Genomic DNA, 13,050 nt, shown 5'->3' on the forward strand with positions numbered 1-13,050 from the left:
TGCCCCTGGATCCCTGGAAGTGTCCAAGGCCAGGTTGGACGGGGCTTGGAGCAACCTGGGCTGGTGGAAGGTGTCCCTGCCCATGGCAGGGGGTGGAAGGAGCTGAACTTTGAGGTCCTTTCCCAACCAAACCATTCCATGATTCTGGGAGCTGGCTGGAATGGTGACCTTGCAGGAGGCCCCATCTCCTCCCAGCATCACTCCCAAATTCTGCACACACAGCTGGATATCTGGTTACTCTCTCCACCAACCCCCCCCCAAACACTGCCTGCGAAAGCATTTCTCATCCCTGGATAAATCCAGATCAGCAAGACAGAAGCACAAACCTCTGTGTCCCTTTCTGTGTCCCCAGGCCCTGAAAGATCCACATCCAGCTGTACATCACACATTTGTCCTTGACTAAACCTCTCGTCTATTTGTGCCCTCCGAATCCACGGCCCACACGTGATCCAAGACATCCCCGCAGGAAGGACTCACATCACCAATGGCTCCAGGACTGTCTCCAAGTGAATATTTAGCCCCATGGACACAGGTGGCATCATAAATAATTAAATCATTTGCTCTTGTCCAACAGATGAGTGAAGCATGTGAGAAAATGTACAAATTTAGTTAATTAATCGTTTCTGTTTATTTTGTCACTAAATCCTTCAGTATCCAGTGATAACTATGGATTTGGACTGCTCCTCCTGTGCAGGAATGGGGGAGCTGCCACAGTCTGGTGGCATCACAGGTGTGAAGACAAGAAGCCCCTGTGTCCAGGAGCAGGCATGGAGTGGCGCCGGGCTGGGCACAAGCAGCTTCTTTAGCCAGGAATAAACCTGGGGAAGGGCAAAAACGGCCTAAAATTCAAATACTTTGGAGGAAATGAGTTTTCTTCCAAGCAGAAACTCACCAAGTGAGCACTGTCACAAACGGGGTGACACCCCCTTCTTCCACAGGCAACAGCAAACCCTGTCAGGCCGCTACCGAAACCCCTCGGAGGTCTTGGATGTCTCCCTGTGTGCGTCACTGAACATGCATTTTTAACGATGCTTAAACATTTTCCAGCCTCAGGTCGATCTCCAGTGTCAGCAGCACAAGGAGGGAGCACACAGATGGGGGGCCTCTCCTCCTGACATCCATCAGGGAATGGAGGCGGCACAGCCGGGACTCGGGAACCAGCTGGCCCTGGAGAGACAGATCAGCTCACATGAGCTCCCATCCCTCAAGGATAACGGCATCCCTGCTGTATCCAGGACCACTCCCAGGGGGTTCACCACGACAAAACTGGCTCGTGATTATTTTATTTTAAGTTTTTACCAACAGCTTCTTTTTTTCTGGAAGTCTCCCCTCAGCAGGGAACACACACCCTGCCCCAGGCTCCCTCATCCTCACGGAAAGCAGTGGAGATGTGCAAAGGACACTGCTACAATCCTGTCAGCTCCCTCCTTCCTCACTAACCCTTGATAACAAGAAGGAGATGACAAGGTCCCTCATTCCCAGGGAGAGGGAGCAGCAGCAGATGGAGGCAGGGAAGGGAGGATGGCCCCGGCCCCCGTCACACCCGCGCCCGTGCAGGATCCCACAGGAACAGCAAACCGCCTCAGTGCCGGGGGCTGGCACAGCCAGCACCAGGACAGCAGTGGTGACAGTCTGCTGGGACATGGGCAGCCCATCCCAAAATCCCTGCTGCCACTGTGCCACCCACAGTGGCTCCGAGAGGGCGCCTGAGCCTCCCTTCTCTCCAAACGCACCCCTCACCACACACAGTGACATCCCTGCAGGCCCTGAGCCTGGCTCAGCCAAGGCTTTGGAGAGCCAGCCATCCAGGCTGAGCTGCACTGCAGACACGGGGCACGAAGACACGTCCTAATGTGGCTGAAATCCGCCAGAGCCACCGGGCTCAGCTTACCCGGGGAAAGAGGATCCGGCGGGATCACTTACCCACCGTCCTCCGATTCCCAGAGGTCAGGACATGCCAGAGGCATGAAAGGGATGTGCAGGATCTGGGAGTCTCCCAGCCCCCTTGTTCTGAGCCTCAGGTTCAGGGAGCACAGCAGCAGGTCAGCAGCAGCCCCAAAAGGCATCTGACTTACACCCCCTCTGCCTCTGGATTTAAATCTCACTCCCTCAGAGCCCACAGCCAGGGAAAGTCCTGGGCACACACCCACACACCTCCTCTGGCACTGGATGGCACTGGCCATCCAGGATGGGCTTGAGAAGGGTCTGAACTGGCAGCAAAGACAGAGCTTCAGTTGGTCCTGTTCTAGGGAATACTTTCCCATCATAGGGAAGATTTTTCCAACAGGGAGAAGCTTCAGAGAAAGACAAAATCTCACCTGAACATGAGAGACCAAGAGAGGCATGGAGCACATGGTGGGATTGTTGGGGTGTCCTGGGCAGGGCCAGGAGTTGGATTGGATGATCCTTGGAGGTTCCTTCCAACTCAGGATATTCCATGATTCCATGAACCCTGCACTGGGACTGGTGAACGCAGGGAGGGAGCAGCACTGGGGACACCACAGGGGCTGGGGGGGTGACAGATCCAAACCCAAGTGAAGGGGCTGCACCCCTTTACATACCAACAACTGCCAACAAGGAACTGGAATTCCTCAGGAATTCCCTGAGCTTCCCTGTGTGAGGTGGGACAAATGTCTGCACAAAAAATGTGTATTTTACTGGACTAGATGCTCATTCATTACCAGCTGCAGTTCAGCAGCACCATTCGAGCCTCGTTAATTGACAGAGATTTAATTAGGGGGCTGCCCACTGTCACACCCTGCTCACTGCTGAGGCCTGGGCTGGCACCAGAGCACAGGAAGAAGCATCTCTTTTCCTGAATTCTGGAAAATTCTGAGAGGCTGAAATGCTGCATGTGAGAGGCCATGGCATGGCCCAGCACACAGGGAGGGCTGGCACAGTGACAGTCACGGGTGACAACGGGGACACCTTCCCTTCTCCTTTTTCCCTCCTTCCTTTCACTCCCTTTCACACCAGAGCAGCGAGGCCACAAAGAACTGGTTTTGAGGGGGCAAGAGAGAATCATTAGTGGGCAAACAGCCCTAAGAATCACACAGGTTGGAAAAGACCTCCAAGACCATCGAGTCCCCCCTGTGCCCACCTTGTCCCCCAGCCCAGAGCACTGAGTGCCACGCCCAGTGCTTCCTTGGACACCTCCAGGGATGGGGACTCCAACACCACGCTGGGCAGCTCCTCCCAAGGCCTGACCACCCCTTCCATGAAGAAATTCTTCCTGATGTCCAACCTGATCCTCTCCTGACACAATCTGAGGCCGTTCCCTCTCCTCCTGTCCCTTGTTCCCTGGGAGCAGAGCCCGACACCCCCCCAGCTCCCCCTTCTTGCAGAGCCAGAAGGTCCCCCCTGAGCCTCCTTTGCTCCAGGCTGAGCCCCCCCAGCTCCCTCAGCCCCTCCTGCTGCTCCAGCCCTTCCCAGTTCCGTTCCCTTCCCTGCACACGCTCCAGCCCCTCAGTGTCTCTTGTCTGAGGGGCCCAGAAGTGCCCCCAGGGCTCTTTCACATCCCCATGGATCCCTTCAGCAACAGTAAGTTCATGCTCCAAAAGCCTACAAAAGGTATTACAATATTCATCCTCACCATCATCCTCATTATCCACTCCTTGGCTTCTCCTCAATCCCTACAGATCCCACACAGCTCTGTGAGATCACTCTCCTCAGGTGCTGCTCTATCTGACCTGAAGTGCTCTCTGAACACAGAAGCTCCAGGAGATGCAGCAGTTCCTGATGTGTCCTCATGTCTCTCTTTGTCCCTCTTTCCCACCCTACACATTCCAGTCATGAGCCCGATGGTGCTGGAGCTGCAACATCTCTGGGGTCAACAGGAGCCAGTGGATCCAAGAGCTGCTGGAGGGACACAGCAGGACAAGGGAAGAGAGAGGAGCAGGGACAACATGAATGAATGGAGCTGAAACCTTTTTGGCATCAAAATCCTGCCCTAAGGTGAGTGAGGTGCCATCCAGCAGCATCCCCACCCGGCTGTGCCAGAGTTCTGGGGGGAGGAACTGGGATGAAGGGAAGCTCCACGGGGATAGTGCTGCTTGGGGCGTCTTTATATTGTCAAACAGCTCCATTGTGGGGATGGCAAAGCACCTGTGCTTCACTTTGCAAACACAGGGATCATCCAGCCTGGATTTTTCCTGGAGATTATGTGAATGACAGCCCTGGGCCAGGGAGGAGGGCTCCAGATCCGAGCCTGCTCTGCCTTTACCCCAAGGACAGCAGGATGCCCGGAGGGGGCTGGTTGGGGATCCTCAGGCAGCACTCGGGGGCTCCTTGGTGCTCCCCCAGCCCTGCAATGAGCCAGGACAACTCCCCATCCCCTCCTGGGGCCAGGCTCAGTCTCTGCTGGGTGAGCACATGGAAATCCAGGTTTGATCCCTCCAGGAGCCACCGGCACAGCAGCACTGGCTGCACAGACAGATGCTCTGACAGCAGGACACAGAGCAGGACAAGCAGTGCTGGCCGAGGCCAGGCCACACTCTGCTCCTTGCACAGCAGCTACTGCCCATGATTTACTGCAAAAAGCTCCTCTGAATCAGCAATCCATCCCTGGAATTGCTCCCCCATCCGTATTTTGGCTGGGGACTGGCACAGAGAGGGAGAAGGGCAGTCACTCCATGCAGCACCATCCCCCCAGAAGTGCTGTGCTGGCTGTCAGTGCAGCAAGCTCAGGAAAAAAGGGAAAAGAAAGAAATCAATCCACTCCTGCTGTTCACAGGCCTCTCTTTGCAGAGGAGAGGGAGTTCATCTCCTCTGCAATTCTATCAACGTGTTTCTGGGCTCTAATTACACCACCAGGCTGTCAAGATGGCCACTTCCTCCCTAATTACTCCGCTTTGTAATTAAGATACAGCTAATAAACTCATGTTATTAGTGATTGTTGCCCATCAGCTCCGAGGAGGAGCAGCTCCTGCCCTGCACCGAGGTGCTCCAGCACCAATCCTGCACCGTGAGAGCTGGGGCAGCACATCCATGTCAGAGAATCACAGAGCTACTGGGGTACAAAAGGTCATTGAGCCCAACCATTAACCCAGCACTGCCAAGGCCACCACCAAACCATGTCCCCAGACCACTTCCACCAGCACTTGAACATCCTCAGGGTGCATCCCCAGGGTGCATCCCCAGGGTGCATTCTCTCCCATCCAAGCCACATGCGCACATGGGAAGGAACCCACCTCTATGATTGCTAAAAATGAAGGGGAGCAGGGCAGGGAGGGCATCATTTGGAAAGAAAATGAACATTCCCTGCCCTTGGCACCTAATTTGCTGCTTCACTGAGCACTGGGGGCTCCCTGCTGCAAAGGCTTGGCCAGCTCAGGGGGGGCTGCAATGCTCCCTGACTGCAGAGTGAGGCCCCATCCGACACTCAGTGCCCTTTGGGATCATCCCAGCACACCCTGGGGAGCTGCAGGGGCTGCCCAAACCACTGTGTGTCCTGTCATAGAATCCTGGAATATCCTGAGTTGGGAAGGACCCACAAGGATCATCCAGTCCAACTCCTGGCCCTGCACAGACACCCCAAAATCCCACCCTGTCCCTCAGAGCGTTGTCCAAACCCTCCTGCAGCTCTGGCAGCCTTGGGGCTGTGCCCACTGCCCTGGGGAGCCTGGGCAGTGCCCAACCACCCTCTGGGGAAAGAACCTTTTCCTGAGATCCAACTCAAACCTCCCAACCCAGCACAGTGCACACACAGACACTCCACTGGCCGCGGGGGTCGAGGGCAGCTGGAGGGGGCTCCTTCCACTTCCATCATTGAACATCCTCCAGCTGCTCCTCCCTGAGATCACAGTGGTTAAAATGAGAGGATTCCACCCCAAGAAACATCTCCAAACATCCCCACGGACATTCCTGCATTGCTGTTCTACCTGGTAAAACCATCCAGAGCGAAGGAACCCAGGCAGGGCCCCATGTCAGTGCACCCTGTGTGCATGATCCATGGGAGAGACATGGAGCACCCAGTCTTTAGTTCTAAAAACATTAATCCAACAGCCCTAATTACAGAGCTTTCACAAGTAAACCAGCAGCCACAGCTGCTAAAGCCAAAACAAAACACCTGCAGCTCCTCAGCAGCTCCAGCCCGAGCCCAAGCTCCAGACAGCTCTTAACCCAGGAGCAGGATGACCAGGAAACCAACGGATTCAGCATCTCCCCATGCTTTGTATCTTGGCTTCCTTGCTTTCCAGAGGAGCCACATCACACAGGAGAAATGGTCCAGGACCAACTGGTGAGTGTCAAGGCACAGGGATTAGACATCAACCTGTATTTTGGGCTTCCTCTGCTCATAGATGACCTTCCTCTGCCTTGCCAAGGAAGGAGCTGTCAAAACCATCAGGAAAGAGTCCCCCCCCCCCAAGAAATTTCTAAATAAATCTGGAAAAAGTGTGAACCAACACATCTGCTTTGGGAGCAGGTTACAGCGTGTCCATCATCAACGCTCCAGCAGCCACGTGTGCCTGACCCTCCTCAGAGCTGAATGCAGCTCATTCCTGAGCAGAATTCAAACACTCATTTAAATGCTTCCCAGCTGGGCCATGAAATAAATACACCCTGCACGTCTGGAGGCAGAGAAGTGGATTTCTGCATCTCTTTTAGGGCCCAGATGCCCATCACGCACCAGCCCGGGGAGCCCTGGGAGCTGCCAGGTGACAGCCCAGGATGACAGCCCTCTGCCTTCCAGCAGAGGATCATCCACCATGTCACCATCAAATATTAATGACATTGCATTTGCTGGGCTGGGGACGTGGGAAGAAACCCAGGCCTAGGAATCAAAAGGACAGCACAGACCTGGAAAGGGATATTCCTGTAGAAATGTCCTCTGAAAGCAGGAGCAGAGCTGCTTCTACTGGAAAGAGCTTTGAGATCCTCAAAATTAACTAAAGATAAGCTAATTATCTGTTAGTTACCCACAGACCTTTTCATGCACAGCAAGTGTGGTGTCTGTATTTCACTTTCTCTTCAGCACCTCATTCTCTCCTCCTTAATTTGGTGAACATCCAAGAACCCAGGATCCCACGGGCTCTAACCAAACTGGATCGGCCCTTTAACACACAAATACAGAACAAAACATCTCCACAAATCCCTCTTCACCTTTGTTTGTCACTGTCTAACTAAAAGGTCCCTGGCACAGGTTGCCCAGAGAAGCTGTGGCTGCCCCTGGATCCCTGGAAGTGTCCAAGGCCAGGTTGGATGGGGCTTGGAGCAACCTGGGCTAGTGGAAGGTGTCCCTGCCCATGGCAGGGGGTGGGATTGGATGGGCTTTAAGGTCCCTTCCAACCCAAGGCATTCCATGATTCAATAATTGGTTTTATCTCACAAGCACAAAAGGAAGTATTAAAGCCACCCAAAGCCTCCAGGCTTCTGTTCCCAAGGAATCTCCTGCCAAGCAGAGCCAGGGCCAGGTTTTTCCCTGGGCTGCTCATTAAAAGCCATCAGGATTCTAAACATACCTCAAACAGCTCCTTTTGGGGAGGTAAGTGGATTTAAGGACAAAATTTGGTAGGGAAACAACTATTTCAGCATGAGGATTTCTAAATGAAAAGCAAAGCCTCCTTGGGAAGTATTTTCCCTTCCAAAGTATCTCATTTCCAATGGGGAACGTGCTCACCAGAGGGACACAGTTTGCACATCACAGTTTTTACAGTAAATTGTTTTTAAAAGCCAGTGTTTTCTCAGCTTTTGTTGTTAAAACATGAAAAATATTTGCTTGTCATGTCCCAGGGCCAAGACCCTTCCACCACCCTGATTTGCCAAATTTGCTCCACGTGTCATATGCATGTGGCTCTGCCATACAGGGAAAGCTTTACCCATGTCACTGCAAAGCTTTCCCAAAATACCACCATGAAATGGGGGAAAGATGCTTTTGGGGCAGAAAAAGAGCAGCCCAGGCAGGGAAACAACTCCCAACCTCACCTCAGACACCCTTGGAGGCACCTCCCCAGGTTCATCCCTGCTGCTCCAAGATCTCCCTGAAGCCCCCTCCCTGTTTCCCCAGTGCTCACCACTCACCACCTTCCTCCCAGTTTTCACACAAGGCTGGTTTCAGCTTTTTATGAGAATAATTCTGGTTTGGGGCATTTTCTTCTCTGCTGAAGCCCAGTTATGTAAAGCTCTGTGCTGTTCTCCTGGTACATGAATGTCCTTACGTCACCCAGCTGGAAAAACAGCTCGAGAAGGAAACCGAAGGGAAGGGGACAATCTGGATTTGATAAAAAAGCTTTTTTTTTTTGCTCATCTGAAGCCAGCTGTAAATCCTCAACTGCTTCAATTTTGCTCTGACCTATTTGCATTCCTCCTTTCCTCGCCCTTTTCTGGAGGAAGGAAATTACATTAGATAAAATAATTTATTGTGAAGTGATGCTTGAGAGCAGGACAGGACTGCGGCCATGCGGAGAGCGCAGGGAGAGGAGGGACACTCAGGCTCCATGGAATCATGGAATCATGGAATGGTTTGGGTTGGAAGGGACCTTAAAGATCATTCAGTCATGGGCAGGGACACCTCCCACCAGCCCAGGTTGCTCCAAGCCCCGTCCAACCTGGTCTTGGACACTTCCAGGGATCCAGGGGCAGCCACAGCTTCTCTGGGCAACCTGGGCCAGGGCCTCCCCACCCTCACAGGGAACAATTCCTTCCCAATATCCCATCTCACCCTGCTCTCTGTCAGTGGGAAGCCATTCCCTGTGTCCTGGCACAATTATCCCAAACTACATCAAAGGAGCAACATTTGGATTTGACCACCAGGAAGCCCAAGTGAGCATCACCCAGTGCTCCCAGCGGGCACCGACCCTCGGAGCACCACAGGGATGGATCAACACAGGGCACGAGGAGCTGCAGTGCCCAGGGCAGGGGAGCCCTCACTGCCCTGAAGGAAGGCAAAGAGCATCCTACAAATCCTCATTTCTCACCATCACCCTGCTGCCTTTGCAGTGAGATGCCAGATTTTGCCTGGCCCATCCACCAAAGAATCATGGAATGGTTTGGGTGGGGAAGGGACATTAAAGCTCATCTCATTTCGCCCCCTGCCATGGGTAGGGAAACCTTCCACCAGCCCAGGTTGCTCCAAGCCCCGTCCAACCTGGCCTGGAACACCTCCAGGAAATGCTGTGCTTCCATGAAGCAAGACAAAAGTTGAACTGAAAGGCAGGACCCCCCCAGGCCATTCCTGCTTCATCCCACACAGGAAAAATCACACCACAACTGTCCTGTAGCACTCACAAAACAGGGATTTCTGCCCCAAGCCAGTGCAGGTTTGGGCAGAACAGCCCTTGCCCCATAAAGGACAACGCTCCTGCACACCCAGTGCTGAGCTCTGCTTGGACTGGCCATGGGAAACACCTGGAATAACACAGGGAGCAGTAACAGATGGAATTACAGTGCACACCTTAAATCACAGCTCAGTGTTCCTGGAGATCATCTCTGCCTCCTGCCACGTGGGGCCAAAGAGTGGGCAGAGAGCAGCACAGGACTGACACAGCAATGCCCTCATTCCATCTCAGCTCCAAAGGAATTTGGCTTAGAACTAAAATAATACATCTCATTTCCTGACACCAACACAGGTCCAAACAGGGGCTGATCACCCATCACACACCAATAATCCCGGGCGATACTAAAAGTGCCCAAAAAGCACAAATCACCATCAAATTTAACATTTTTCACATCAAAACTGCGGAAATCTGAGCTGCTGGAGCTTCAGACACCCAATAAAGCACAAAGACTTCGCCCCACACTTTGTACATCTCCAACCAAACCGAGCAGGGACGTGGCACGTGATGCCCACGGGGCAGAGCCACAGGTGCCACCACACACCCACACGGAGGAGTCTGAACATTGCTCTGCCTCCCAGGGCTCCGGTGTGGGGTTAAACACCCCCTCCCCACCCCACTGGAGCAGCCCCTCCATCACTCCCAGCACACCCAGGAAGCCCCACAGCAGATGGATCCGTCCAGCAGGAAGGAGGACGCCGGGAAGGCCACTAACCCTTGTGGAATTTATTCAGACAGCCGGCGTTGCAGAAGGAACGGATGGATCCCGTCTCCCAGCAGCCCCTACCCTTCATCCCCACAGCGGGATCGCTCTGGCCGAGGTGCTACATGGCTGGGAGCTTTAGGACGGAGGAGAAAAAATACCCAGGAAGCAAGAAATGAAGGCAAAGGGAAATGTCCTTATTCAGCAGCAGCGCTGCACTTACAGTTCCACATTTCCCATCAGACATTCCCGGCACATGCTGGCAGCAGAGCACCACCATCAAACCCCCTCGTACCAGCATGCACCACGGAGCAGCCTTAACTCCATCCCTGCCAGAAACCGGCCTCATCCCGCCAAAAAAAGGGGGAAGAGAAGGACACCAGCAGTGCTGCCCAGGGGAGGCTCACCTGGGGCTGGTTCCGGAGCGGTGCTGTGGGATATTCAGCCCCAAAACCAAAGGGACGCTGTTTTTTTGGGGAGGGAGGATGATATTTGGAAGCTTGTCCCTTTAAATGCTGCTGGAGGTTATTTTTAGGACATTTGCTTAAAATAAGTATCAGAATTCCTTTCTTTCTATCAGAAACTCCATTATCCATTTTACTCGCTCTGCTATGTTTCACATCCCAACGGTTCCGTACCAAACCCTCCGAGGTTCCTCCAACCCCTGCCCTCCTGAGGTCCATTTTCTCCCCCCTCTGTTGTGGAAGGATTGGATTTTCCCAGCCTTTAGTATTTCCCCAGTGTCAGGGGAATGAGTAATTCCAGAGGAAAAATGCGGCATAAATCACAATTCCCTCTGACTTCAGCAGCTGCAGCCAGGAGCTGCTCCATGTGTGTATGGAGTGGGAACTGGGGATCCCCGGGATGCTGCCATGAACCCACAAGGATTAATAATTTATATTTGATCATTTTCTCCCACTTTAGCTGGACTACAAGGATTTCACAGGAGAAAGTCAAGGTTTCTATTCCAGCTTTTAAGCTGCAACCAGTCTCTGTGGATACATATTTAAATAGAGGCAGGGATTGTGTGAGCATTCCGGGGGGAAAAAGGGCAAATTCAGGAAAATCAAGCTAACACTGCACATTCAAGGCTGGAAAACTAATGCTGGCAATGCATGTGCATACAAAGGTTTTATTAAATTACTGGCATATACTGATGGTTTGGGTAAGAACCAGCAGCTTTTAAGGGGAAAATAAACACCCCAAGAAATGTGATTTTTAATTGGAGGCGGGGCCTTGATGGGATTTGGCTCCAAATGAGCACTTCCAGTTCTGATATCAGATCCAAGATCTGGAAGCAGGATCTGTGTTTTGACAGTGAGACTGGAGCCAACACACATCCAGGGCTGTACCTCAGAGGTATTTACACAAACCACAACCCCATATCCCCAGTCCCCAACCCCTGAGGGTGCCTGTGATCAGCACAGCTGTCATTTCCTACGCTCACTCCTTTTCCCTGAAAATCATGGAATCATAGAATCATTAAGGCTGGAAAAGCCCTCTGAGATCATCAAGTCCAACTGTTCCCCCCGCACTGCCAAGGCCACCACCGACCCATGTCCCCAAGGGCCACATCCACACGGCCTTGAAATCCCTCCAGGGATTCCATGGGGGACTCCACCCCTGCCCTGGACAGCTCCTTCCAATGCCTGACAACCCCTTCCATGAAGAAATTCTTCCTGATGTCCAACCTGACCCTCCCCTGGCACAGCCTGAGGCCGTTCCCTCTCCTCCTGTCCCCTGTTCCCTGGGAGCAGAGCCCGACCCCCCCCGGCTCCCCCCTCCTTTCAGGGACTTGCAGAGCCAGAAGGTCCCCCCTGAGCCTCCTTTGCTCCAGGCTGAGCCCCCCCAGCTCCCTCAGCCCCTCCTGCTGCTCCAGCCCCTTCCCAGCTCCGTTCCCTTCCCTGCACACGCTCCAGCCCCTCAGTGTCTCTTGTCTGAGGGGCCCAGAACTGCCCCAGGGCTGGAGGTGCCCCAGCAGCGCCAGCACAGGGACAGGCCCTGCCCTGGTCAGTGCCTGCCCCCAGTTTACTGCAGGAAAATGCACTGGATGTCTGTTTAATTCCCTAGGGAAGAGCTTTTCCACCAACGTACTCTTCACTTTGCTCTTCTAAGCAACTTCTTCGTTGCAGTGGAGGCTGAACACAACTGGGCTGTGCTCCTGTTGCAGGAACTCAAGGCAGGATCACGGAAAGCAAAACTAAGATTCTTTGCATCAGGATAATGTTCCCAAACTGTTACAGCTCTGCATCTCTTCTGCCAGCTGCCCCAATCTCCTCCTGCCAATATTTAAGTCACACCTTCGGTTACTCATCTAAACTGAAAAGCAGTCCTGAAGTTCCCTGTTGAACAACAGATTATCCCTGAATTTAGCTCATTCTGCTCAAAAGCAAGAGTTCCCTGGCTCCCAGGATCAGCAGAAGGTGCCTGGGAAGTGCTACCTGCCCTGCTGCTCTGTCAGGATGAGACTTCTCCTTGCTTGCTTTCCACAGGAAATACTGGAATCACAACGTTACCTCTTGCTGAGTAACTGAAACTCAGGAGGTGGGTCAGGTGGGACTGCAGTTGGGGGGTCGGACACCCAGGGCTGGTCAAGGGGCCATGGAAAGGCTGGGACAAACATGAGGGGAACCAGAAGGAGACAATCCACCTCCCCATGGCACACCCAGCATCCCACAGACATGCTCCTGGACCACCAGCTCTACCAGCAACACCAGATCATTTGCCTTCCAGGAAACCACATCAAAAACACCTTTAAAAATGCAACTTCCACCTTCCAAATACTGTTCCTGGAAGAAAATGAGGTGAGAAGGTCGGAGGATGGCTGTCGTTTGGGTTTAGTCTGATTTCTTTGTCCAAGCTTCATGAAATTCCAAACCGAAGTGGAGACACTTCAAGTACTCCCTGTTCTCCTGTTCCCATTCCGTGCCCACCAACACCCTCCCCCTGCAGTCCAGGGCTGCACATTTCACCTGACACCTCCTCTTCTTCTCATCATTATCCAACTAACCTTAAAAACATCCACAGTCCCTAATTTTCTAGGATCTTTACACCTCTGCCACATCCAAAACCAAC

The 13,050-nt window shown here is 53.1% G+C and overlaps 1 protein-coding gene across 2 annotated transcripts in view; it reads right to left on the reverse strand.

The window, feature by feature from the left end:
• OSBP2 (oxysterol binding protein 2) overlaps positions 1-13,050 on the reverse strand; it is a 105,509-nt gene that overhangs the window by 45,582 nt on the left and 46,877 nt on the right. The window lies entirely within an intron of this gene.

Source organism: Manacus candei, unplaced genomic scaffold (assembly GCF_025592945.1).
Source record: "Manacus candei isolate 608988 ecotype Guabito, Panama unplaced genomic scaffold, ASM2559294v1 h1tg000167l, whole genome shotgun sequence".
Lineage (NCBI taxonomy): Eukaryota > Metazoa > Chordata > Aves > Passeriformes > Pipridae > Manacus > Manacus candei.